General features: G+C 47.2%; 1 protein-coding gene across 2 annotated transcripts in view; it reads right to left on the minus strand.

Annotated features, from left to right (window-relative positions):
- Window positions 1–4,277: 4,277 nt before the first annotated feature.
- LOC129400021 (splicing factor U2AF 35 kDa subunit-like protein) overlaps window positions 4,278–22,574 on the minus strand; it is a 30,323-nt gene continuing 12,026 nt past the window's right edge. For both annotated transcript variants that reach the window (XR_008627369.1, XR_008627370.1), the window contains exon 5: window positions 4,278–4,560. The gene's annotated coding sequence lies outside the window, so the exon portion shown is untranslated. The remainder of the gene's footprint in view (window positions 4,561–22,574) is intronic.

The raw sequence follows: 22,574 nt of genomic DNA on the forward strand, positions 1-22,574 counted from the left end.
CAAGAGTCATAGAAAATAATTCACTGTAGGAGAAGACAACTGGTTTACATCGCATCCTCTGTGTCATACTGTTAGTACATTTGCTAAATTCATGAAGTGACCCACTTCTTTCACTTACAAGTATATGTGGGAATATACTGGGCTTATTAATAGAGAAGTACATGCAAAAAAAATCACAAGTAAATGCACGTGATTATTCTGGTGATGCTCCAACATCTCTTCCTAAAGGAACAGTGCTGTCCTAAGGAAATAAAAGGCGCATGTACTTTCCTGCAGTGCATCAAGATGTCAAGAGGTGGCGCTGTTATGCCAAGAACCACAGCACCAGGTACTCCGGGACAGGGAGTGTGTTGGGGTTCTCAAAAAAAAAAAAAAGGAATGAATGGGAAGTGTACAGAAAAAGAAAGGGATTTATTATAAAGAATCGGTTCTTGTGATTATGGAATTCTAGGGGAAAGCAACTCCCAAATCTGCAAAGCCAGGTTCCAGTTCGACTGTAGAGCCAGGAAGAGCCAACCTCCCATTCGAAATCAGCCGACAGGAAATGTCTGACACAAAGATCATTAGGAGGGAGCATTGTCTCTTGCTTGGGGGAGGATTCCCTTCTGTTCCATCCAATCCTTCAACTCATTGGCTGAGCCCCCCACATTCAGAAGCGTGTCTGCTTTACTCAGTTACCTATTCAAATGCTAGCCTCAAGATGCTCACGGATACACCAAAAACTCTGGGGTGAGGCGTGGGGTGTGTGTGTGTGTGTGTGTGTGTGTGTGTGTGTGTGTGTGTTAAACATTTATTTAGAACATATGAGAGAGACAGAGAGAAAGGCGACCTGCAAAGTAAAGGTATTCTTTACTTTGCAAAAATAACACACCCCAACTTGGGACGTGGGGGATTCCCAGGCAGAATATCCTAGAATCTTGTTTGACCAACTCTCTTGGAACCCTGTAGCCAATTTCGGCTGATCCAAGATGGAACCATCCAAAGCCACATCCGTTCTGGCTCCTCTGGCAGAGCTGCTTCTAGTTAGGCCAATATGGCTCCTGGGCTCCAAATTTCAAATTTCACAAAGGCCAGTCTCAGCTGCTATTCCTGCACCGTTGCCTCCACGTTTCTGTCCCTTGAGCATCACCAGGAGTGATCATCGCTGACCACAGTGCCAGAAACAGCCCCGGAGCACTGCCGGAAGTGATCCAATCTTAACCAATCTCAAAAAATATGTGAACCCAGGATTCAGTCTGCAGCCTCACACTCATACCAAAAAGGAGGTGAAGAAGGATGGAGATGAGCACTGAGGTATCCCTGGGGTGTTTTTCTCCTCTAACAAAAATCACACAGGGAAACAGCAGGAGGCGTTAGATTAGGAAGGAAGGTGGTAAAGCCATGAGAAAAAAAGCACTTTCCATCTCATGATTCCTCGGCATGGTGACTTTTTGCCAATTGTAGACTATAACATGCGTGCTTCGAGCCGGAGGAAGTGGGACAGGTGACAGCCAATAATCTCTTCCTGTGAAGGCTTTCACATTTTATCATTTCTTCATATAGGAAGGGACATTTGCCAGCAAGCTTTCCGTTTCAGCTCATTAGCCAGAAACAAGTAGTCTCCACACCCAAGCCATTACTTTGGCATCATTTAAGCCATTACTTAGTGTGGGGCCAAGAATCCACACCCCTTGAGAGCCGGGATGCCATCAGAGGCCTCGATGCCTGCTCTGGGCAGTGCTAACCCCAGGACTGGCCCTGAGTTTGGATGTAGATGGGGATGGAATTTATGCCATTGAAGGACTGGGTGCAGAATGACAAAAGAAGAAATGGAGCCGTGTAGGGGAGTCCAGAGGAACACACACAAAGCTGGACCAACCAGAAGAACGTGAGATTACAGGGGCCGTGTGACAGGAATGTTTAGTTCCTGTTGGGGTTTCTGCTGTTGTGTGACAAACCACCAGAGCCAGGAGTAGCCCACGAACACCACTGGGTGTGACCCAACCTTCTCCCCACCCTTGTCACCCCACAGAGTATAACTTACTCCTCAGCTGCCACAGCAGGACCCAGATAACATTGCTGGGACAATCACGGGCCAAGGGATTGTTCAATAGAGCGACAGATTTGAAGGATCCAGATCTTCACCCAGGAGTCCAGGCTTATCCGAACTAAAGGGACAATTTTTCTGAATTGCACAGTCCCCCAAGACACCCAGCCAGTCTGAGAAGAGCTCAGAGAGTCATCCAGTTCCTGCTGGCTATTGTCTCCAGCACATAGCTCCTCTCATGGAATGTTCTGTAGTCACGGCCAGGGGGACCTGAAAATAATGCCCTGCATTGTATTTTCAGTATTGTATTTTCCAAGAGCTAGCCCTCAGACCAAGGTCAGGTGTCCAGCTTAGCCTCTGCTACCTGGGCCCAGCCTCAGGCTGGCTGGTTTTATCTCACAGCTACCCCCCTACCTATTTCCATAGACCTTTAGGCTATTCGAAGGATCATGCCAGAGGCAAAAATGTTTCTTTATTTAGAGAATAAAGAGAGCCAAGGGAAGAGGACCAGGAGGGGGTGGTGGGGAGCACTCCTGTTGGGGAGGGGGGGGTGGCAGCAAAAAAGGCAAATATTGGGTAATATCTTTTTTTTTCATTCCTTCTGGAGATGAACGCTCTCCTCTCATAAACTCATTTTTCACAACAGGGTACTGAATACAGGACAGTAAGTCTTAAAGTTGACCCAATGCTTTTAACTAGAGTTACGCAAGCGTCATTGGCTGCCTGCATGATGGAAGAATCCATTGATCCTTGATAAAGATTAGAGATAGGCCCTGACATTGCTGCTGTCTCTTCCAATACTGTCTTAGGTTGTTTCTATGGAAAATGTACTGAGTGTCTTTCGTATTCCGACACTGCCAGATGCTAAAATAGCAGTCCATTTATTCTGAGCCCTCTCCGACGGTATTTCTTTTTTTTTTTTTTTTTGCTTTCTGGGTCACACCCAGTGATGCACAGAGGTTCTTCCTGGCTCATGCACTCAGGAATGACTCCTGGCAGTGCTCAGAGGACCATACGAGATGCTGGGAATCGAACCCGGGTCGTTTGTGTGCAAGGCAAACGCCCTACCCGCTGTCCTATGGCTCCAGCCCCCAGACAGTATTTCTTAAACTTGAATCTGCAAGGCGATTACTGGGTCCCATGTTAAGATTCTGGCTCCATCTGCATTTCTAGTGTCCGCCCAAGGGCAGCTAGTGGTGCCCACACTTGGGGACTCACTCTTTCAAGAAGGTCTTCTAAAGTATGCTGCGTGCTGGAGACAACAGTCTGAAAGAGGAGTGGAAGAATTCAATTGCATCTAAAAAAAGACTCGGGCTTTATTTATAGCTCCACAGAATACCAATTCACTTGATGAAAAGTGTGAGAAGTAATGGGGCCTCTTAGAAGAGGAGCCTTCATTTTTCTCAGGCAGGAATTTGAAATCACGGGGCCAGAGCGATAGTACAGCAGGATAAAGCATTTCTCTTACACGTGGCCAACCCGGATTCAATCTCCAGCATCCCAGGTGGTCCTCTGAGCACCGCCAGGAGTAATTTCTGAGCACAAATCCAGGAGTAAGCCCTGAGCACCACCGGGTAGTGGCCCCAAAATAAAACAAAATAATTTGAAATCTGTTTAGAAAAAATTTTTTTCGAAGGCCCTGACAATGTCAAAGAGCATGGTAGAGAAAATATTGGGGCTAAAAATCATTTGTTACACCTATTTTTTCTTAAATCCTATCCCAGCGTAGCCTCTAAGAATATTCCCGTTTTATGAGGAACATCATCTAGAAGGACTTGTGAGAATGAATTAAATATGAATGAGCTTCTGTGAGCTGCTGAATTGGATATTTGAAATGGAAGTTAAAACATCATAGCACTTTTTTTGGCCACAGGTACTCCAGATATTCACCACTAATTTCCTTTGTTATTGACTCCATAGATCTCAACAAACTGCACACACAGAGATTTGTTTCTGTAATCAATTTTTCTGTATGCTTACAAGACTGGACTGGAGTGATATAGCACAGCGGGTAGGGTGTTTGCCTTGCACATGGCAAACCCGGGTTTGATTCCTCTGTCTCTCTCGGAGAGCCCGGCAAGCTACGAGAGTATCCCGCCTGCATGGCAGAGCCTGGCATGCTCCCCATGGTGTATTCTATATGCCAAAAACAATAACAACCAGTCTCGCAATGGAGACGTTAATGGTGCTCGCTTGAGCAAATCAATGAACAGCAAGATGACAGTGCTACAGGGCTACTTACAAGAAAATGCTTTAAAACAATGGAATGCTGTGAGGGATTTTAATATCTTTTCAGAAGACAATATAAGTTTTGGAAAATCCAGCGTTTCTCATTTCTCTTGGTCCTGCTGAAATACGTAATACATTTCTGCAGCATGTACCACTAAGGGCTGTGATACGTTTTCAAGGCCGCACTAGCAGATGAATATAACATGAAACTAAGAATTGCAGAATCAGTCGGACGGTTGACCTCCAGAGCCTCTCAGATGCGGAGTAGGAAACTCCCTTTCTTTCTCCTTCCCTCTTGGTTTGCCCTGCAGGGATGGAAGAGGGAAGGAACCTTGTAAGGAGGACAGGAGACTAATGTCAGGTCCATACATACTGGCACCCATACCCACTGCAGGGGAGCAAAGAATTCTTCCCTGGAAAATTCCACCAGCCCAAAGGAAGTGGCATTTGGTATGCTGCAGAGGGATGCTGTCTTCATTTTTCCAATACAAACAGAAGTCAATGACCTCCATCTTGGTGATTTCAAATGAGGCTCTTGGCTTACAGTATTGCAGGTGGCCCGCTCAGAGTGGATCTCAGCAGGAGCAAATCAAAGATGTCAGCAGGGGGGCCGGCCTCCTGGAGGAAAGACTTCAGACTCTGGCATTTGGGCCACTTTTTTTGGCCCTGCATCTGCTTCTGCCTCTTACATCACATCCACACACTCTCCTCTCTTCCTTTAACCCACAAAGCCCCTGCCGATTACCACCCAGAGACAGTAGGACTCTCTCCCCTTCTCAAGACCCAAAACTTAACCCCAGGTGCCTTGTGAGGGACCCTGTTCTCAGATTACAGACATCAGGATTATCCCTTTGGGTGTCACCGTTACTGAGAAACTGGTCTAACGCTCATGTGGGTCCTTGGATCTTGTGTGTAAAATTACAACCCCCAAGTCCCAATGCTTCTGATATTCAGTGTTCTTTCATCTTTTGGGGGGGAGGAGGTGGCACAACTGGCGATATTCAGAGGCTACTCCTGTCTCTATGCTCAGGAATCACTCTTGGCAGTGCTCGGGGGACCGTATGGGATGCCTCTCCCCACCCCCAGTGGATGACTGATTGATCACAGACCCTTGTGCTCTGTCTCTGGAGCTGAAAGCCTCCTCTCAGGGCTGGTGGCCCAGCAGCCCTTTGTCCCTTTGTCTTTCCTCTGTTCTTATCCACAAGGGTGAGAGCTGCTGCTTTTCCTACCATCTGCCCTGACACAGAGGAATTTAAAAAGTTGCCTGACCCGGGGCCAGTGAGACAGTACAGGGGGACAAGAGCCTGCCTTGCACTGGCCTACCCTGAGCTGATCCCCTCTGCCCCGACAGGAGTAAGCTCTGATGACAGCCAGGTGTGGCCCAAAAACCAAAAATGAGGCAGGGGGCAAAAGGCTACTTGACCTGTGTTCCCCATTTTAAATGCTCTAATTCCAGCCACTTAGCTATTTCCGCTACCTGGCTAACCTCACGTGGGTGAGATTTTAAAGGACCTGGTGCACCCCCAGGCCCCCTCCTCACCTCCACTGTGACTCTAGTGTCCTGCCTGCCACTGGCAACTCGAACACCGACACTGACACCCAGGCTTGAAGGCCCAGAGCTTGTACTGCTTTTTTGTTTGTTTTTATTTTTTGGTCACACCCGGCAGTGCTCATGACTTACACCTGGCCCTGTGCTTATGGATCGCTCCTGCCAGACTCGGGGCACCGTATGAGGTGCCAGGGAATGAATGTCGGTTGGCTATAACAAGGCAAGTGCCCTACCCGCTGTGCTATCTCTCTGGGCTCATTTTCACTTTTCTTAAGTATAGCAGAGACCTTAGACACTGTTGTGGCTTTTTATTGGTGGTGGTGGTGATGGTGGTGGTGGTTTTTTTGGCCAACCCCTGGATGTGCTCAGGGGTTACTCCTGACTCTGCTTTCAGAATTCACTCCTGAGATGCTGGGGGAACCAGACAGGGGTGTCAGGAATCCAACCTGGGTCAGCCACGTGCAAGGTAAGCAGCTGACCCAGGTATCACTTCAGCCCGCTTAGACCAGTGTCTTAGTTCTCATCCCTCTTACAATTGTTGGAAAGATTAAGTGGTCTGTTATCTGTGGAACACTTAAAAGAGTTTCTGCCAGACAGAGTAAGTGCTATAAAATGTTGGCTTTTACGGTTTGATATCATGTAAGGAAATTTTCTAATGTGAAAATTAGAGTATAAAACAATTTGGCAGAAAAAACAAGACTGGAAAAAAAGACCACTCAGGAAGTTGAAAACAAACCCCAAACCTACCATTAATACATCCTCAGAGATAAGATTTCACCCATGAAATGAGAATTGGACACTAAGAACATGAAAAGGAATAATCAGATAAAGGAGCATGCTTTTAGAAATTAAAAATGTCAGTCTACAGCATATAAAATTGCCATTTAAGAACAAAAGTGATCAAGCATTAGTAATATATGATTTAACCTAGTATGCACACCGAATGAAAAACTTGGTAGAAGAAACTATTGAGGAAATCCCCAAGTAGGATAAAAAGAACAATAAATGGAAACTAGCAAAGATACTTGTAAAAATTTCTGCAGTAGGGTGCCAGAGCAATAGTACAGTGGGGAGGGCATTTGTATTGCATGCCACTGACCTGGGTTCGATCCCCAACATCCCATATGGTCCTGCAAGCACCGCCTAGAATGATTCCTCAGTGCAGAGCCAGGAGTAACCCATGAGCATCACTGGGTGTGACCCAAAGAAGAAAAAATATCTCTGCAGGAAGTCCAAGAATAAAATGAGAAAAGTTACAGAAAACGGAGGGAAGAAAATCATCATAGAAGTAATTCAGAAAGGGGTGTACTTGATAACCTTTGAGTATCTGTACTGCAAACCACAAGGCCCAAAAGGAGAGAGAGAGAGAGAGAGAGAGAGAGAGAGAGAGAGAGTGAGTGAGTGAGAGAAGAAAAGTGCCTGTCATAGAGGCAGGCAGTGGGGCAAGCTGGCGGAAAACAGGGAACATTAGTGATGGGAAATGCACACTGGCGAAGGAACAGGTGTTGAAACGCTGTATGACCGAAACCCAATCATGAACAGCTTTGTAACTGTGTATTTCACTGTGATTCAATAAAAAAAAATTAAAGTCATTCAGGAAATTTCCGGAATTGAAAAACATGAACAAAAGAATTCAAAGAGGGAGCAGTACAATGTTGGAAAAGAGAATCATACTCAGACCCATGTTAAGATGAGAAAGAAGGTTCTAGAAACTTCCAGAGAGGGAAAGCAGGAAGAAAGAACCTCATACAAAAGATGAAGGATTGAAATAGTTTCAGCTTCCCACAGAAACAAGCAAAGCTGGATGTCTAAAGAATTAGACCTTTAAAATGTTGAGAGAAAATAATTTCCAATTCAGAATGCTGCCCTCTGCCAAGTTCAAAGTTCAGTAAGAATGTATGCTAAAGGCTTTTTCATGTTTTTCAGAAGTGTTATATATACATATATGTATATGTTCTATGCTGCATACATACCTCAGGAAGCTACTACTAGACAGGTAGACAGGTTTTCTACAGTGAGGGAGTGGGTTTTAAAGAAAAAAAAGACAGGGTTACAGGAAAATTCCAGAACCGATAATAAACATAACATTAGTCAGGGGAAGACAGGGCTTAAAAGAAACACAAAGAATGCATTTGGGGCAAGAGGGTTAGGACTGAGGTAAGTATCTTTTGTGTGACAGACCCCAGTCCCATCCCCAGCACCACATATGGTCCCCTGAACCCTGCCAGCAGTGACTCCTGAGCACAGAGCCAGGAGCACCACTGGATATGATCCAAACCACCCCCGATCACTCCCCCAAATCCAATGTGCTTAATATATTTCAAAGAGCATAACAGCAACGATCCTCTGGCACAGTTAAGTGTGAGTTACTCAGAACCAGTGCCAGCATTCTGGGCAGAAACTGTGGTGGGTGTAATTATTGTGAAATGAGTTTAAGTAAGTTTAAAAAAAGAAAAACGTTGCAAGAGGTTGTATCCAGTGAAGAAAAGACCAAAGCTGCAGGAGGTGGATGGAGCCGTTTCCTGTGCAGTGCAGGAAACTATTAAGCAGAATTCTGGTCTGATCTAGTAGGAACAAAGTGACTGTTTAAGCCAGGAGTCAGCCATTGTGACCTAGGAGCCAGCTACCTGTATTAATCTTGTTAGTGAAGCTTTATTAGCATGGTGGCACCACTGGTTTACATGTTGTCTCCAGTGACTTTCTCACTCCCACGGTGGAATTCACTTATTGGAAGTCCCATTCCTATATCACTGAGAAAAAGGGGGAAAACAATCAACATCAGCACCGAAAATCTATCAGTCATTTCTAAACCATAAAGTGGCAATCCTAGGGGTGGGGCTCGAGAGGTGGCTCAGAAGTAAAGCATTTTTTCTTGACACTCAAAAACTATTGGCACCAAAAGAGATGACAGCAAAAGCATGTTTAACAAGTGCAAAAGCTCAGGGTGAAAGAGCTGCTTCCGGTCGGGGTAGTGAGACTTCTGGAGAGTTCTCCAGGCCCCTGACTCACCTCTCAGCTGCATGCCCGCCTCCCCTCTCCTCTGCTGTTGTATAAAGTCGACTTTCCATCTCCGGGAGTCATAGAAAGGTTTTCCAGTAATCTATTCATGAATTAAAAGGAGCACATGACTAGGGTTCATGGAGAGGTCTCCCTCAGCCTTCTCCATCAGAGGCTGGGGCTCGGCAGGCAGGCGCACATAGCTGAAATTCCTCTGCTTTTCAGGAACTGCTCTGAGTGCAGTCAATGTGGCCTTGAGCGATGTCCAGTTGCTGTTGTGGTCCCTTCAGCTTGTTTTCCGTCATTTTCTCAACGCAAGTATCTCTGCCAACTTATCTAGGATTTTTTCCCCCAGAAAAGGTGCCTGACAATCGAGAGTTGCAGTGAGAATCCTCTCCATGCTCGGTAGAAGCCAAACTATCACAGTCTACACCCACGTGGCATGTCTCAGAGAGAAGCTAGGTTGTGAGGTAGGCAAAAGGCTGGAAAGATAGGGGCTCTAGGGTGTGCAAGGTTGGTGGGGCGAAGGAAGATGGAGGCTTGGGTGTGTGCAGTCATTGTGGGCCTCGGGCCAGTGGCAGCTCTGCCATCTCCACCATTTGCCTTGGAGCATGTGCCGCCAACATTGCAGTGACCCAGAAGCAAGGCAGACAGGCAGGAGAAGGTGGGATTGAGTAGCCGCTCTGTTCAAGCCCCACTGCTGAGCACTCAGCCCAGAAAGGTTCTAAAAACTCAGGAAATACTCGATGAAGTCATGAAACAGTATTATAGAATAGTATCAACTCACAGAGACTGGTATGTTTTTCCTCATCCCTCGGCATCTTTTCAGTGCTGGGGTGGGGGTTCCGTGATCTGGGAAGAACTAAGTGGATTTTGGTGGTCTTCACCACAGCTGCTGCAAAAGATGAGGTTATGGCCCCCAATTCTTCTAGAACAACATTTCAATGTTAGCGCCTCTACCTTTTCTCCACTAGAAAGAGAGATGGAGTCGGCGTAGTGCATATAAGAGTCGTTTGTCCCACCTCACTGAATCAGTGGCTCTGGAAGAGCAGTTCCAGCCTAGAACCTGATGTGCTGCCAGCTAGGGGGCTGGGAGGGGGACTGCCTACCTGACCTGAGGTGGAAAACCGGAAGTGGAAAAAGTCCAAGTCACCTGGTTGGCCACAAGTGCTTTCCTTTCACAGAGCGGTTGATGGCTGCATGTCCAAATCCCAACTAAGACAATATGGCCCCCAGACCAGAACAGCTGATGGTCTCTGGTGTCGTAGGCCTATGGTTTCCTCTGCTCATTGGGCCACACGAGTCATGCTGAGTCCCTGGCAGGTTCCACACACTCTTCCTCGATCTACTAGTTGCACCATTGCTTCAAGAAAGCTCCAGACTAGAAAAAAAGGGGAGAACCCCATTCTAGCATATTCTGACCAGGGACCAGGGTATGCCATGTACTTAATTTGCTGATCCCAAGGAGGTTCCCGCAGGAGGACACGCCCATGTCAGGTTGACTGTCCACTGATAGCCAGAAGAGCAAAGCGCACTTCGGACAATTTTTTCAGCATCTGCCCCAGCTCTTCCCAGCCTCTGCGCAGGGACATTTGTTTTGGAGTAAGCACATTCTGATTTATTAAGGGTTGGGACTTTATGTTCCTTTGAATTTTACAAATTCCTGCCATCTAGTGGCCAAAATCATGGCAAATCCTCTCCTGAGCAGGTTGATGTTTGCCCAGATGTTGAAAATCAAGATCTGATTCTCCAAGCGGGGAGGGCTTTTCTTTTAAGTGTCCAATACAGAGCGCATGTCAAAAAACATTGTCTGTGAATGTTCAGTGTGGGGATGAGGGGTGTGGCCCAATGGTAGGACACTAACTAGGCTTGTGTTTGCGTCGCCCTGTGTTCCATCATTGGCTGTGGCCCTGGTATGACCTGAAAGCCCCTAGCTTTTGGGGTTTTGATTGGCGTTTGGGTTTTTGAGTCACATCTGGAAGTGTACAGGGATTGCTCCTGGCGGTGTTCAGGGGACCAGAAAGTATCAGGGGTCAAACAGGGCCTCCTGCATGCCAAGCATGTGTCAGCCTATGGAGCTCTCTCCCTGACCCAGATCAGGGAGCACTCCTGGGATTTCTCAGGCACTCCCTGAGCACTGCTGGGTATGGTCTCTGCAGCGATTAAAAAAAACCCATCAGGGCTGGAATGACAGCACAGCCGGTAGGGCTTTTGCCTTGCATGCGGCCAACCCAGGTTCGATTCTCAGCATCCCTGAGCACCGCCAGGAGTTATTCCTGAGTGCAGAGCCAGAAATAACCCCTGTGCATCGCTGGGTGTGACCCAAAAAGCGAAAAAAGCCATCATCCTTCTCTCTGATTCTTCCCTCAGCATATAAAAGAAAAAGTGAGATGGAATTCAACCTAAAGTTTACAGAGAAGATACAATGGCACACACGTGGGAATGAAAGCAAGGAGACATCAGACAGAACTGATGACTCTATATATTCGTATCTAGGGGGAGGGAAAGTATCAGAAATGATTTCATGCACCTTCATCATCATCTATCATCAGACAGATGAGGAGTGGCTGACAGGTTGGTCTGGAGAAAGGAGCTCAGGGGCTGCAGAAGTAGCTTTGACAGATGTCACACACTAGCATCACCTGGAAATCTTTCCCAAAAAAACCCAAAGGCCAGATCATTAGAATCTACCTCTGGGAGAGGCCCAAGTGCAATAGTATTGATTTGGTGCTCAGGACTTACTTCCGGCTCTGCATGCAGGGATCATTACTGGTGGGACTCATGGGGACCATATGGATGCCAGGGATCAAGGGTCAGCCATGTGCAAGAACAAGTGCCCTGTCTGCAGTGCCATGGCTGCAACCTACAGTATCAGTATATTTGAAGCATCCCAGGGGCAGGTAGGTATTGTCCTCATGGGTTGGCACACATGGGCACCGCCCGTGGGCATTGTCCACTTCCGCCCTTGCCCGGGCTGCTCCTCTGTTTCTGTATAGAGGCCGTGGCTTTCATCAGCCAGAAGGCCCGGGATTTTAGGGCCTGTCTGGCAGCTGACTTTGGCAAAGCAAGCCCCATTCTCTTCTCTATTGGAATTACATGCTGTAGGCGGATGTCTGGACCCAGGATGGAACGCAGAAGCAGTGGTGACCCCGACATTCCTATTGCTCTGGACTGTAAGAGCAATGGCAAGTCATAGCGGGGGTAGCTCCTCTTCCAGGCAGCCCTCCTCAATTGTTATGCCAGCAAATGGAGAAGCACTGTTTTGGGAGAGTAATGCCACTCTATCATGTTGGCACAACAAAATCATCTGAGGAGGACTTCTCAGAGCCGTCCCCATGGTTAAGTGACCTTGGCTATTGGCGGTTCTGTGGAGGGGCTAGAGTGTGGAAATTGGTGGACAACCTGGAAGCCTGGGGCTCTGTTTTCCCTTCTGAGAAAGATGCTGTGAGCAGAACACAGTTTGCGTGTGTGTGTGTGTGTGTGTGTGTGTGTGTGTGTGTGTGTGTGTGGACCTGTGTTGAGGGTACGGGGTGGGGGGTGATCAGGAAGTGGAGCCCTCTGTGCATTTCCATGTCCTTGGTACTTAGCCAATTGAACGTATCAAAGTCAGAACTTTCTCTAATGATATGAGTACTTAGTAGTGAAAGGCTTCCTCTCTCCCCTTCCCTTTATTCTCCTTCCTTCCCCTTCCCACCCCTTCCCATTGCTGTTGCTGCCTTGACGGGATCCCGTGCTTATTTAGCTGTGATGCACCAACCTTTTCAGTTGCAGTGCTCCCACACTCTACTGTAACATGCAACCAGGCTCAGTTCACGTGGGTGGCCCCAGGTATTGAAATTGCAGCTTCACGAAGCCATTCGCTGGGTCCCAGAGAATTTCTGGTTTGTTTTGTTGGGCTACCTTATCCACAGTGCTCAGGAGACACTTTGGTTGTATGTCCAGGGGACCATGCAGTGCCAGGGCTGGACGCTGGGCCTCCTGCACGTGAAGTGTGCACAATGCCTACATTCCAAGGCTAAGGAATTCCCATGAGGCCTTGCTGGGGTGGGGGGAGAAAATAGGCATCCCTGCACTGGAATATGGTGTGTCCCCCTCAATGCTGTCTGTGGCCAGTCCTTACACTACATGGTAGATGGACCCCAGAGCCCCTAGACTGAGTCACACTCACACTCGTTCATCCCTCACTCTCCAAGTTGATTATTGCACTTGCTGTCGAGCGGTGTCAACTAGAACCTTCCCGACGGACAAAGAAACATGGGTTCTCAGGGCTGTGTGCGATGTGTGGGTGCAGAGGCAGCACCCTGATGTGTTCAGAAGGCGCCAGCCCCATGCAGCCATTGTTGATGCCACACAAAGGGCGCCCCCGAGGCTGTGGGCATTGCGGCCACCTTCCAAGGCAGAGCTGCTGCTCCTGGAGCCGGGGCGGAGTGAAGCAGAGAAGGGGGTGGGAAACTGAAATGCTCTGTGTTGCGCTTGGCAGCACAGATGGCCAGCAATGGCCCTTTTGCACCCACCTAGAGAACACAGTAACCCTGTTCCCCGGGCACTAAGTGATTTCTCAGGCACACAAAGAACATCCCTCCTATAATTAAAAAATAATACTTTCTCTGAGAAAAGTGTTTTTTTTTTTAAAGTCTGTTCCCTATTCAGGGGAACATCATGCCTCACACTATAGAACCTGAAAATCCAGCTAAGAAAAACAATCTGGGTGTGTAGTCCCCTGGGCCAGGACTGACATCCGCTGGGCTAGAGTACATGTTCTGCATGCAGGTCTTGCCCTAGTCCCAGCACCACCAGGAAACGTCTCTGAGCATCACTGCCATGTCCACGCCAAATTGAATGATCAATCCCCTCAGCGCTCACCCTCACCTGATAGCGGCCCTCAGTGCTCTTCTCGCCTTTCTTCTTCTCACCAAACACATATTCCCCTTGGGTTCCAATACAAGTTTGACCTTTGATTAAATATATCATCAATGATGTGTTTCAAATGACCTTCAAGGACTGGGGAACTCTGAACTGTAAGCATGAAAATTTGTAAGTCTGTATGTAACTGTACCCCACGATGATTCATTTAAAATAAATAAATAAATAAATCATTGTATCACTGTAATCCCATTGCTCATCAATTTGCTTGAGCGGGCACCAGTAACGTCTTCATTGTGAGATTTGTTGTTACTGTGTTTGGCATATCGAATACACCATGGGTAGTTTGCCAGACTCTGCCTTGCGGGCGGGATACTGTCGGTAGCTTGCCGGGCTCTCCAAGAGGGGGAAGGACTTGCACCCAGGTCGGCCACATGCAAGGCAAACGCCCTACCTGCTGTACTATCACTCCAGCCCAAATAAATAAATTAATTTTTTAAAAAAAGAGAATGAGAAAAAAATTCCCCTCAAAGTCATATCAATAGATATATTTCCCATTTTTCTCCCCTAGCTCTTTTTCTTGCACCTAATATAGCTAATTTTCACATATGAAGATGCAAAGTCTATAACCCGGGATCATTGTATACATTATTTCAATGTTGGTAGCTCATCACCTAAGTAAAATCTGAAAATAAAATAAAACCAAGAAGTTACAAAAAAAGGACTGGGGAACTAGCTCAGTGGGCTGAGCACATACTTTGCCTATAGGGGCCCCGCATTTGCTCCCCGGTACCGCACGGTGCCCGGGGACCACTAGGGATCAATCCTGAACAGTGAGTTGGTGCCCCCCCAAAAAAACACCCTGAAAACCACCAACTAACACAACCAATGGCCTTTGAAGTGTGGGGGTAAGCCTTCATCAACTGGGGCTCAGTGGTTTCTGGCCTGGCAGCCAGGCTGGCTGGCTCGCCTCAGCTGTGTAGATAACGGAGAAGTAAGATGAATGGAAGGGCAGAGGAGCTGTTCTGGGGAGATGACCGACAGGGCTGCAGCACAGGCTTTCCGGGTAGGAGGCCCAGGTTTGATCTCCAGCACGGCAATGCCTGGAGCAACCCTCAGCACGGAGCCAGCCGTAGGCTAAAACCCAAAAGACAATACAGAAATAACAACCAAAGCTGAGTTTCTGGCTTGCAAGTCTTTCTGAATCCCCATTTTCTGTAAATATCAGAAGCTCTTTCCAAATCCTGAGTCTGGGGATTGCCCCTCCCCCACCCCCCACTCCACCTTCAGCCTTGCCCCTGGGGAACCCAGACTGGTCTCCATTGCCCTTGTCTTGCCTCCCGAGGCTGTCTGGAAGCTCTAAACTGGGCTGCAAATGTTCTCTTTTTCCTTGGCTGTTGCATATAGTTCTTCTGGGTCTCCTGGGCAACTGCGCAGTTTGCATAAACTTGGTTTTCTCCTTTCTCTGCTCTTTCCCTTCAAGCTCCACCACATCCCTTTCAGAAGAGGAATGTCTGCCAGCGGACAGATTGAAAGTGGGCACTTCCGGCTGGGATCATGTGAGATGGGGGTCAGAAGGTGGGTGGGGAGACCAAGAGAGACCAAGAGGCACCCCAACCGGGGCCAGCAGGAGGAGGAACAGAGAGGCCCTGTGTTCACATTTCCACCCTGGCACCTGCCAGCTGCCCACCTCTACCTTCTCTCCTCCGCCCACGTGTCAAACAGTGGCGATCATCCTGACTCCAGTGCGGGCGCATTGCAATAAGACATGCTAACGCTTAGCACAGTGCTGGTAGTAAACATAATGGGCCCGAATACGATGTTCTGGTGATAGGATCCTTGTTTCTTTTTAGGGGGTTGGGGGCTGTGCTGGGATAGCACTTCAGTCGGCTGAGCCACATCACTGGCCTCCCAAATATGACGGCTTTATCATTTTTCTTTTCCCAGAAGAAAGCAGGATAGCAAAATGTGACTCTCTTATTATTCATCATTCAAAGGAACAGGCACAATGCAAGCTGGTCTCTTTTATAAAAAGCTGTATCAAAAGTTAAGACAGATCTTAGTTCTCCAGAGATCTCCACAATCTTCTTTCTGCATTTTTATACCATTGTAATGTAACTATTCTCACAGTTTACCCTGTCTAGACAGCCTCACGGCTTGGAGAGCAGGTTTGGTACACAAAAGGTCTGGGTTTGATTCCTGGCACCCCAGGGTCCCCTCAGCACTGCCTGAAGTGACATGGGAGCAAAGAGCCAGGAGTGGACCCCGGGTGTGGCCAGATAAGGCCCCCCCAAGCCAAATAAAAAAGACAGTTAAAGGTTTGATTTACATAGCCTAATATTTCATTCAGAAAGCTTGTCCTTTGGAAGTCTTTTGTTCACCAAAATTAAAAGAAAAACTGACAATATCTGACCCCAGAACATATATCAATAAATTAAAATAAGAGATAATGTATTCTTCAGTGACCTTTTCTTTTCGAAAAACAAGCTCGCAGGAAGTCCCTGCTTCCAAAGCTAAAGTAATAAGTTCTAGTTCCCTCCTCTCTGCACCTCGAGTCTTCCCATACTTTAATGCTTCCAAACTGCACCGAAAATGCATAATAAAAAATGTAGAGCATTACAAAAACAATGATGATACAATAAAAGCCTATCCCAGGAAGAAAATTAAAGTATACACTTATTTCTAAAACAAGCACTATTTGGGGAATTCAGCTAAACCTGCAAGCCTCCAGCTGCCTATGCCGAGAATTTAAATGGGAATCAAATTGCCCTCATCTAAATGTAGACAGTTGCACTGTTACCTGTTTTCTCGGGGATACATTATTCATTTTTTAATTAGGATTTCTTGCCATGCTCTGAAAGCACAGGGTGGGACCCTTCCCCACCCCTGGCTACTCTGGGTCGAAGTGGTCTGCACGTCAAGGCAACACTTCCACAGACCGCGTCGGCTCTTTGTTTCCCTGCTTCTCCAATAGAAGCACACTCCCTGTCTGGGTGGATAATGAGATTGCTCCAGATGCGGGCGCGTCCTCAGTTGCAGGCCCAGGATAATTGGAGGCAGACAGCTATCTGCCCTCTAATTTAAATGGATCCTCAGGCTTAAAGGTCCACTAGCAAAACCAGTTGCCTGCGAGAGCCAAGACAACAAAGGGAACGTGGACGAGGGCCTGGTGGGAGCTGTGCAGAATGACAGCAGCAGAGGCAGGACGCTCCCCCAGAAAAGCCCCGGCTCCCCCAGAAAAGCCCCGGCTCCCCCACGGGCAACTCTTGTTCCTCCAGGCAACGCAGACCCATAATTGTCCAATCTTCTGGTTTTTCAAGAGAAGTCAAAGATCTGGCCTTTTCATGAGATGACCCATACTTTAATTCATCCAGGGGGGGTTTATTTGCTTACGGACCACAGCCGGCAGTGCTCAGGGCTCAGTCCTGGTTCCACACGCATGGATTACTCCTGAGGGGCTCCAGATTGGCCTGCATGCATGGCAAACACCCTATCCACTGTACTATGGTTCCAGCGCCAAATTTGGCAAGTTATGTGGATTTTTTTGTGGTTGTTTGTTTGTTTGTTTGTTTGTTTTGTGGTGCTGGGCTGGAAGCCACGCTCTCAATATGGGGGCCACAGGCTCTTCCACACATCACCAGCCCCTCTCCTTTGTCTTACCAGGTAGAAGTTGCAGGGACCAGAGAAGTAGTGAATGCATAGGCCACTTGCCTGCGTGTGGCGGACCTGGGTTCAATCCCCAGCACCCCAGATGGCCCCCCAAGCCCCATCAGGAGCGATCTCGGAGCACTAGAAGCAGGAGTGAGTCCTGAGAACTGCTGGGTGTGACCCCAAAATGAAAAAAAAAGTTAGAAATCATTGCTAGTAAAAGAAGACAGAGGGTCTCTGCACGCAGGGATGATTCCTGGTGATGCTCAAGGGACCACATGTGGTGCCAGGGATCAAGTCTGGGTGAGCAGCACGCGAAGCTATCACGCTACCCACTGTGCTTTCCCTCCAGCCCCTACATTTTTAATTGGATCTATTTTTTAGAAAATGTTGTGTTAAATCAAAAATAATTTTATGTAATTTGTATTCACCTCTAACTCTATTACTGAGCTGGGTGTATTATACTGAGCTGGGAATTATTATATTGGTACTATAAAATGTAGACTCATCAATAAAGAATTTTTTAAGGGGAGGAAAAAAAGAAGAGAGAGCGAAGAAACGTGCTTACCATAGAGGGAGACGGGGACAGTGGGGGGTGATTGGAGGGAAACTGGGGACATTGGTGGTGTGAAATGGACACTAGTGGAGCGATGGGTGTTGGAACACTGTATGACTGAAACCTGATCATGAACAGCTTGTAAGAGTCTATCTCACAATGTTTTATTTAAAAAGAGAAAGAAATTTTTTAAAAAGGAAATTTTTGCCAAGCTGAGAGTAGGGGACTGAGGGGTTCATTTGGCATGCCACTGACCCCAGTTCAATTCCCAGCACCAGATGGTTCCCTGAGCAATGCTGGAAGTGACTCCCAGCACAGAGTCAGGAGTAGCCCTGGAATCCCTCTGGGTGTGACCCCAAACCCCAAACCCCACCCTTCAATAATGTTAACAGACGTTTGTGTCATTCAACTGCACAGTAATATCCCTCCGCAGAGCAAGGAATAAAGAAGTGCGGGACTTGGACTCTTAACATGGCCCTTTCTTCAGGGGTGTGGATTTTGAAATGTATGTACAGAAAGATAAATAACATCCTTGCCTTAAAAACGATCTTTAAAGCATACATGGAAGAAAATCCCCTAGGCCCTTCAGGCAGTGACATCCTACACAACATCCCAGGACCGAAACGGTAAAAACATCTACCACATTATGGTAGTAAGGCTCAAATAGCCTGAAGTTTTGGTCACAGAAACCATGTTCATGTCTTAATTTTAACAAACCTAGCATAGTTCTGTGAGGCATGAATGTGAGGAAAGATTGAGCTCTGCCACCTTTGTGTCTTCAAATGACGGAATTGAAATTCAGATCAGTTCACAGCACAAGGTTCTTTAAAATAAGCTCTCTGAAGGGCGCTCCATCTAGGCAATCCCGCATCCCAGCCCAGGAAGTGAAATTTCTCTTCCTCTGATCTATGGAGCTCTCCCTCTCCCTCTCGGTTCCTTTCTCTCCCTCCCTTTCTTGCTGTCCTCCCTCCTACTCCCTAAATAAAACAATTTACTTCACTGAGAAAGATAAACTTTGTGACACGGCAGCATGGATGACAAATTTCCCATCAATCAATCAATCACACAAGACAGTTTGAATAAGCCATTTGTCCATGAACCTTTGCCACATTAAGCGTAAGGACCACGCACTGTTTCGTGCAGTTGAGGGAGAGGCCAAAGGTAAATACCTTCACAGAACTGACTAAAACCGAATGAGTGTGTGCAGGGTCTGGGAGGTGAAAAGTCTGAGAGAGAATCAGAGCAAACTACCGCAGGACTGAGAGCCTTATTTGTCCCCCCATTCAAATATTCTTTTATGAGTACAGTGAGCTTCCACCAATGGAATAGCCTCTCAGTTTTCTATTTGCCAGGTTAATGAAGTGGTTCATGTTTCATCCATCTGCTAGATGTTCACAAAGGGCCAGACCAAAATGCCAAGGCGCTCGATAATAGAGCCTAGTGGCACAGCAGACCCCTCACATGAGTAAGGTCCTGGGTTCTAATTCCCAATGCTGTGGACATAGAGAAAAAGACACAAATCCAAGCCACATCAACATATCCACATACCAGGCTATTTTGTCTATAAATTCTCTTCTGCTGGAGCCAGGGAGATGGTCCCAAGAACTGAGTGCATGCTTTGCATGATGATCCCCTGCCACCACGTGGCCCACCCGCCACCAAGCACTTCTGTGAGTGATCCCCAAGCTTTGAATTGGGGTGAGGCCCCCATAATTGTCCAACTAAAACAAAAGGACATAAAATTATCCCTAATGAGCAAATAAGATGTATGCCTAGGATATAAGGTTGGCTGAACAATTCAAATTAATTCATCACATCACTGGACTAGAATACAGAAATCATGATTATTTTCAGAGCAGAGGAAAAGCATCTGACAGAGTCCTAACACTCTTTCTAGATGAAAACATGTTCCCTTTGGAGCTGAGGAGCTCACCCAAAGGGCTGGAAGAATGATTGCAAAGGCCTCAAAGGTCTGGAACTCGCTCAAAGGCCTCAAAGGCCTTTGCATGTTGGAGGTCTAGGTTCTATGCCCAGCACCGCATGGTGCCCAGTACCGCTGGGAGTGGATCATCAAATGGAACCAGAACCTTCTCTGCAGAGTTTCTGGCCTGAGTGGTATTGGGCTGGAGAGTTGCTTATGGGGGGCACTGGCCTACGCCAGCTGTTTAGCAACATCTCTGATCTCTTATCACTAGATAGATGCCAGTAACAGCCCCCAAGGAAGCCCCCAGAAATGTTTTCTGACCTGGTGCACGCCCCCTGCGTAAGAGAGGAGTGAACAACAGTGACCTGTGTTTGACAGTCACTGGCTAGGAGCAAAGTGTCTTTATCTGGGTTGGGGGAGATGGCTCTGGTTTCAGAGATATGCTCCCCTTCCAGCCCTGGCACCACACGGCCCTCCAAGCACCAGCAGGTGTGGCCCTGGAGAAGCCTGGTGGTTCCAGCATTATTGGCCCTGAGCAGCACTCAACTGTCTCCGGCCTAGTACTGAACTACCCAGTCTGGTGGGCTAAGTATCATATGGAATGGTCCAAGGCCTCCTGAGCACCTGCTATGGGCGTTCCCCAACAAAAGTCTATCTAAGGGGCGGGAGTGATAGCACAGCGGGTAGGGCGTTTGCCTTGCAAGCGGCCAACCTGGGTTCGATTCCCAGCATCCCATATGGTCCCCCAAGCACTGCCAGGAGTAATTCCTGAGTGCATGAGCCAGGAATAACCCCTGTGCATCGCTGGATGTGACCCAAAAAAGCAAAAAAAAAAAAAAACAAAGTCTATCTAAAATCAGAGAGCATGTTCCCCAGTTCTGCTGCAGACCTGTCATTCCAATGAGATTATTAGGTTGGACACGCAAAATTGCTCTTTTTATTGGTTAAAAAGATCTGAGTAGCAGCCATTTCCCATTTCAACCCAAAATGGGTCTACTTCTGATTAGTGATAGCAGAATAATGATGGCTCTTCGTTGGTAGGAATAATGACTGGAGCTCTAGTAGACACATGTTAGGGATAAAACATTGCTATATCACCCCCAAATTGCTCTTCATGGTGGCTGCATGCCTCAGTGGATTCGAGAGATATTAACTGTATTACTGTCCTTGCTAGAGAAAGTGAGCAGAAAGTGTGTTCATTAATTTGCTGTTGATTCACCAGTAGTTGAAAGTGAACTTAGCGCCAAGAATAATGTCGTTGCTGTTAACATGTATTCTCTGCTGATTAGATAAGAAGTCACCAGACAATGTGGCTCTCCGCAGCTTCAAAGGAGGGAAATGGGACATGAGGGCATGCCAGGGCAGGGTGTCTAGAGATGGCATTGGGGAAGGCGAGTTCTCAACCAGAGAGGAAAGGATGGTAGACCGTGGCGACAGAGCCGTAGTTCTCATGCCCACTCCACAGAGACAACTGGGTCAGCCAAAGCCTCAGTCAGCTGAGATCTGGGACATCCTGCCTGATGATTTTTGGGCTATTAGAAATCCAAGAACTGGGCCTGGAGCAATAGCACAGAGGGTAGGGCGTTTGCCTTGCACACGGCCAACCCGGGTTCGATTCCCAGCATCCCATATGGTCCCCTGAGCACCGCCAGGGGTAATGGGGTAATTCCTGAGTGCAGAGCCAGGAGTAACCCCTGTGCATCGCCGAGTGTGACCCAGAAAGCAAAAAAAAAAAAGAAATCCAAGAACTGGTATGGGAGCCCCGATCCATCCATTGCAGGGGGGCGGGAATCGCTAGATGAGTTGAATGTAAGTCCTTGTGTCATTCCTAACTCAAATAGCAGCCAACCTTAGTCAGTTGCGGCAATTTCCAACAAAAGATCACATCAAGGGTCTCTTAAATACCAACAATGTTTTGGAAAGTATTAGACTAGACAACAAGAAATATGCTACCACTCCAGTGACTCGGCAGGCAGTTTTGGACTGATAGTGCTTCATTTATTGGAAGAATACTTTGCAATTTTGTGCATGTGGATAATTTTTTGTGTGGCTTTGTTTTCCACTGTAATTGTGAAATACATGGATTTCACCAGTGGCGTATCATCAGCTAGCTGGAACCCTGTGGATTTTTCCAAGGGCAACTTACTCTACAGAGCACAAAAGGGTAAATGATGATCTCTTTTCAACACGAGACCAAGTCAAACGTGGACACAGAAAGCAGAGGAGAGCAGTAAAGTCCTCACTGAGTTCTTACTGCTAGGTACACTCAGATACCTGATGCCCTGATCCAGTTTACTGATTTGTGCTTGTGGAACAAGAAACGAGGGTTGCTGTTGGAAGGCAGCGTGTCTCTTTGAGAGAGGAAGAGAGTACACGGGGCTTATGTTTCCTTCTGGTTTCCCATTTGAGAATTAATCGATGAGCAACCTCTATCCATGTTAAATCCATCTGACTTATACGTGGTGCCTGTATTTTTTACACGGTGGATGTTGCTGAAACATATTTTACCGACTTGACTTAAATCACTGGAAATTGTGGCTTTGAACGGTCTCACTGTCCTTCAGTGTTTGAACTAGGATTCCTGATTGTAGCTTGCTACCGTCCTCCCCTTCCCTATGATACTGTAACCTTGAAGGAGTGCCAGGGTGGTTAATAATTGACTGGGCGTGGCTTCCCCCCCACCAAGACACTTGTGCTGAGACTTTTCCAAGCCTGAATAAGGTCACATTATTCTCGTTAGAAGAGCAAGAAAATCACATTGTGCTGTTTAGGACTGATATGT

The sequence above is a fragment of the Sorex araneus genome, chromosome X, assembly GCF_027595985.1.
Source record: "Sorex araneus isolate mSorAra2 chromosome X, mSorAra2.pri, whole genome shotgun sequence".
NCBI classification, from domain to species: Eukaryota; Metazoa; Chordata; class Mammalia; order Eulipotyphla; family Soricidae; genus Sorex; species Sorex araneus.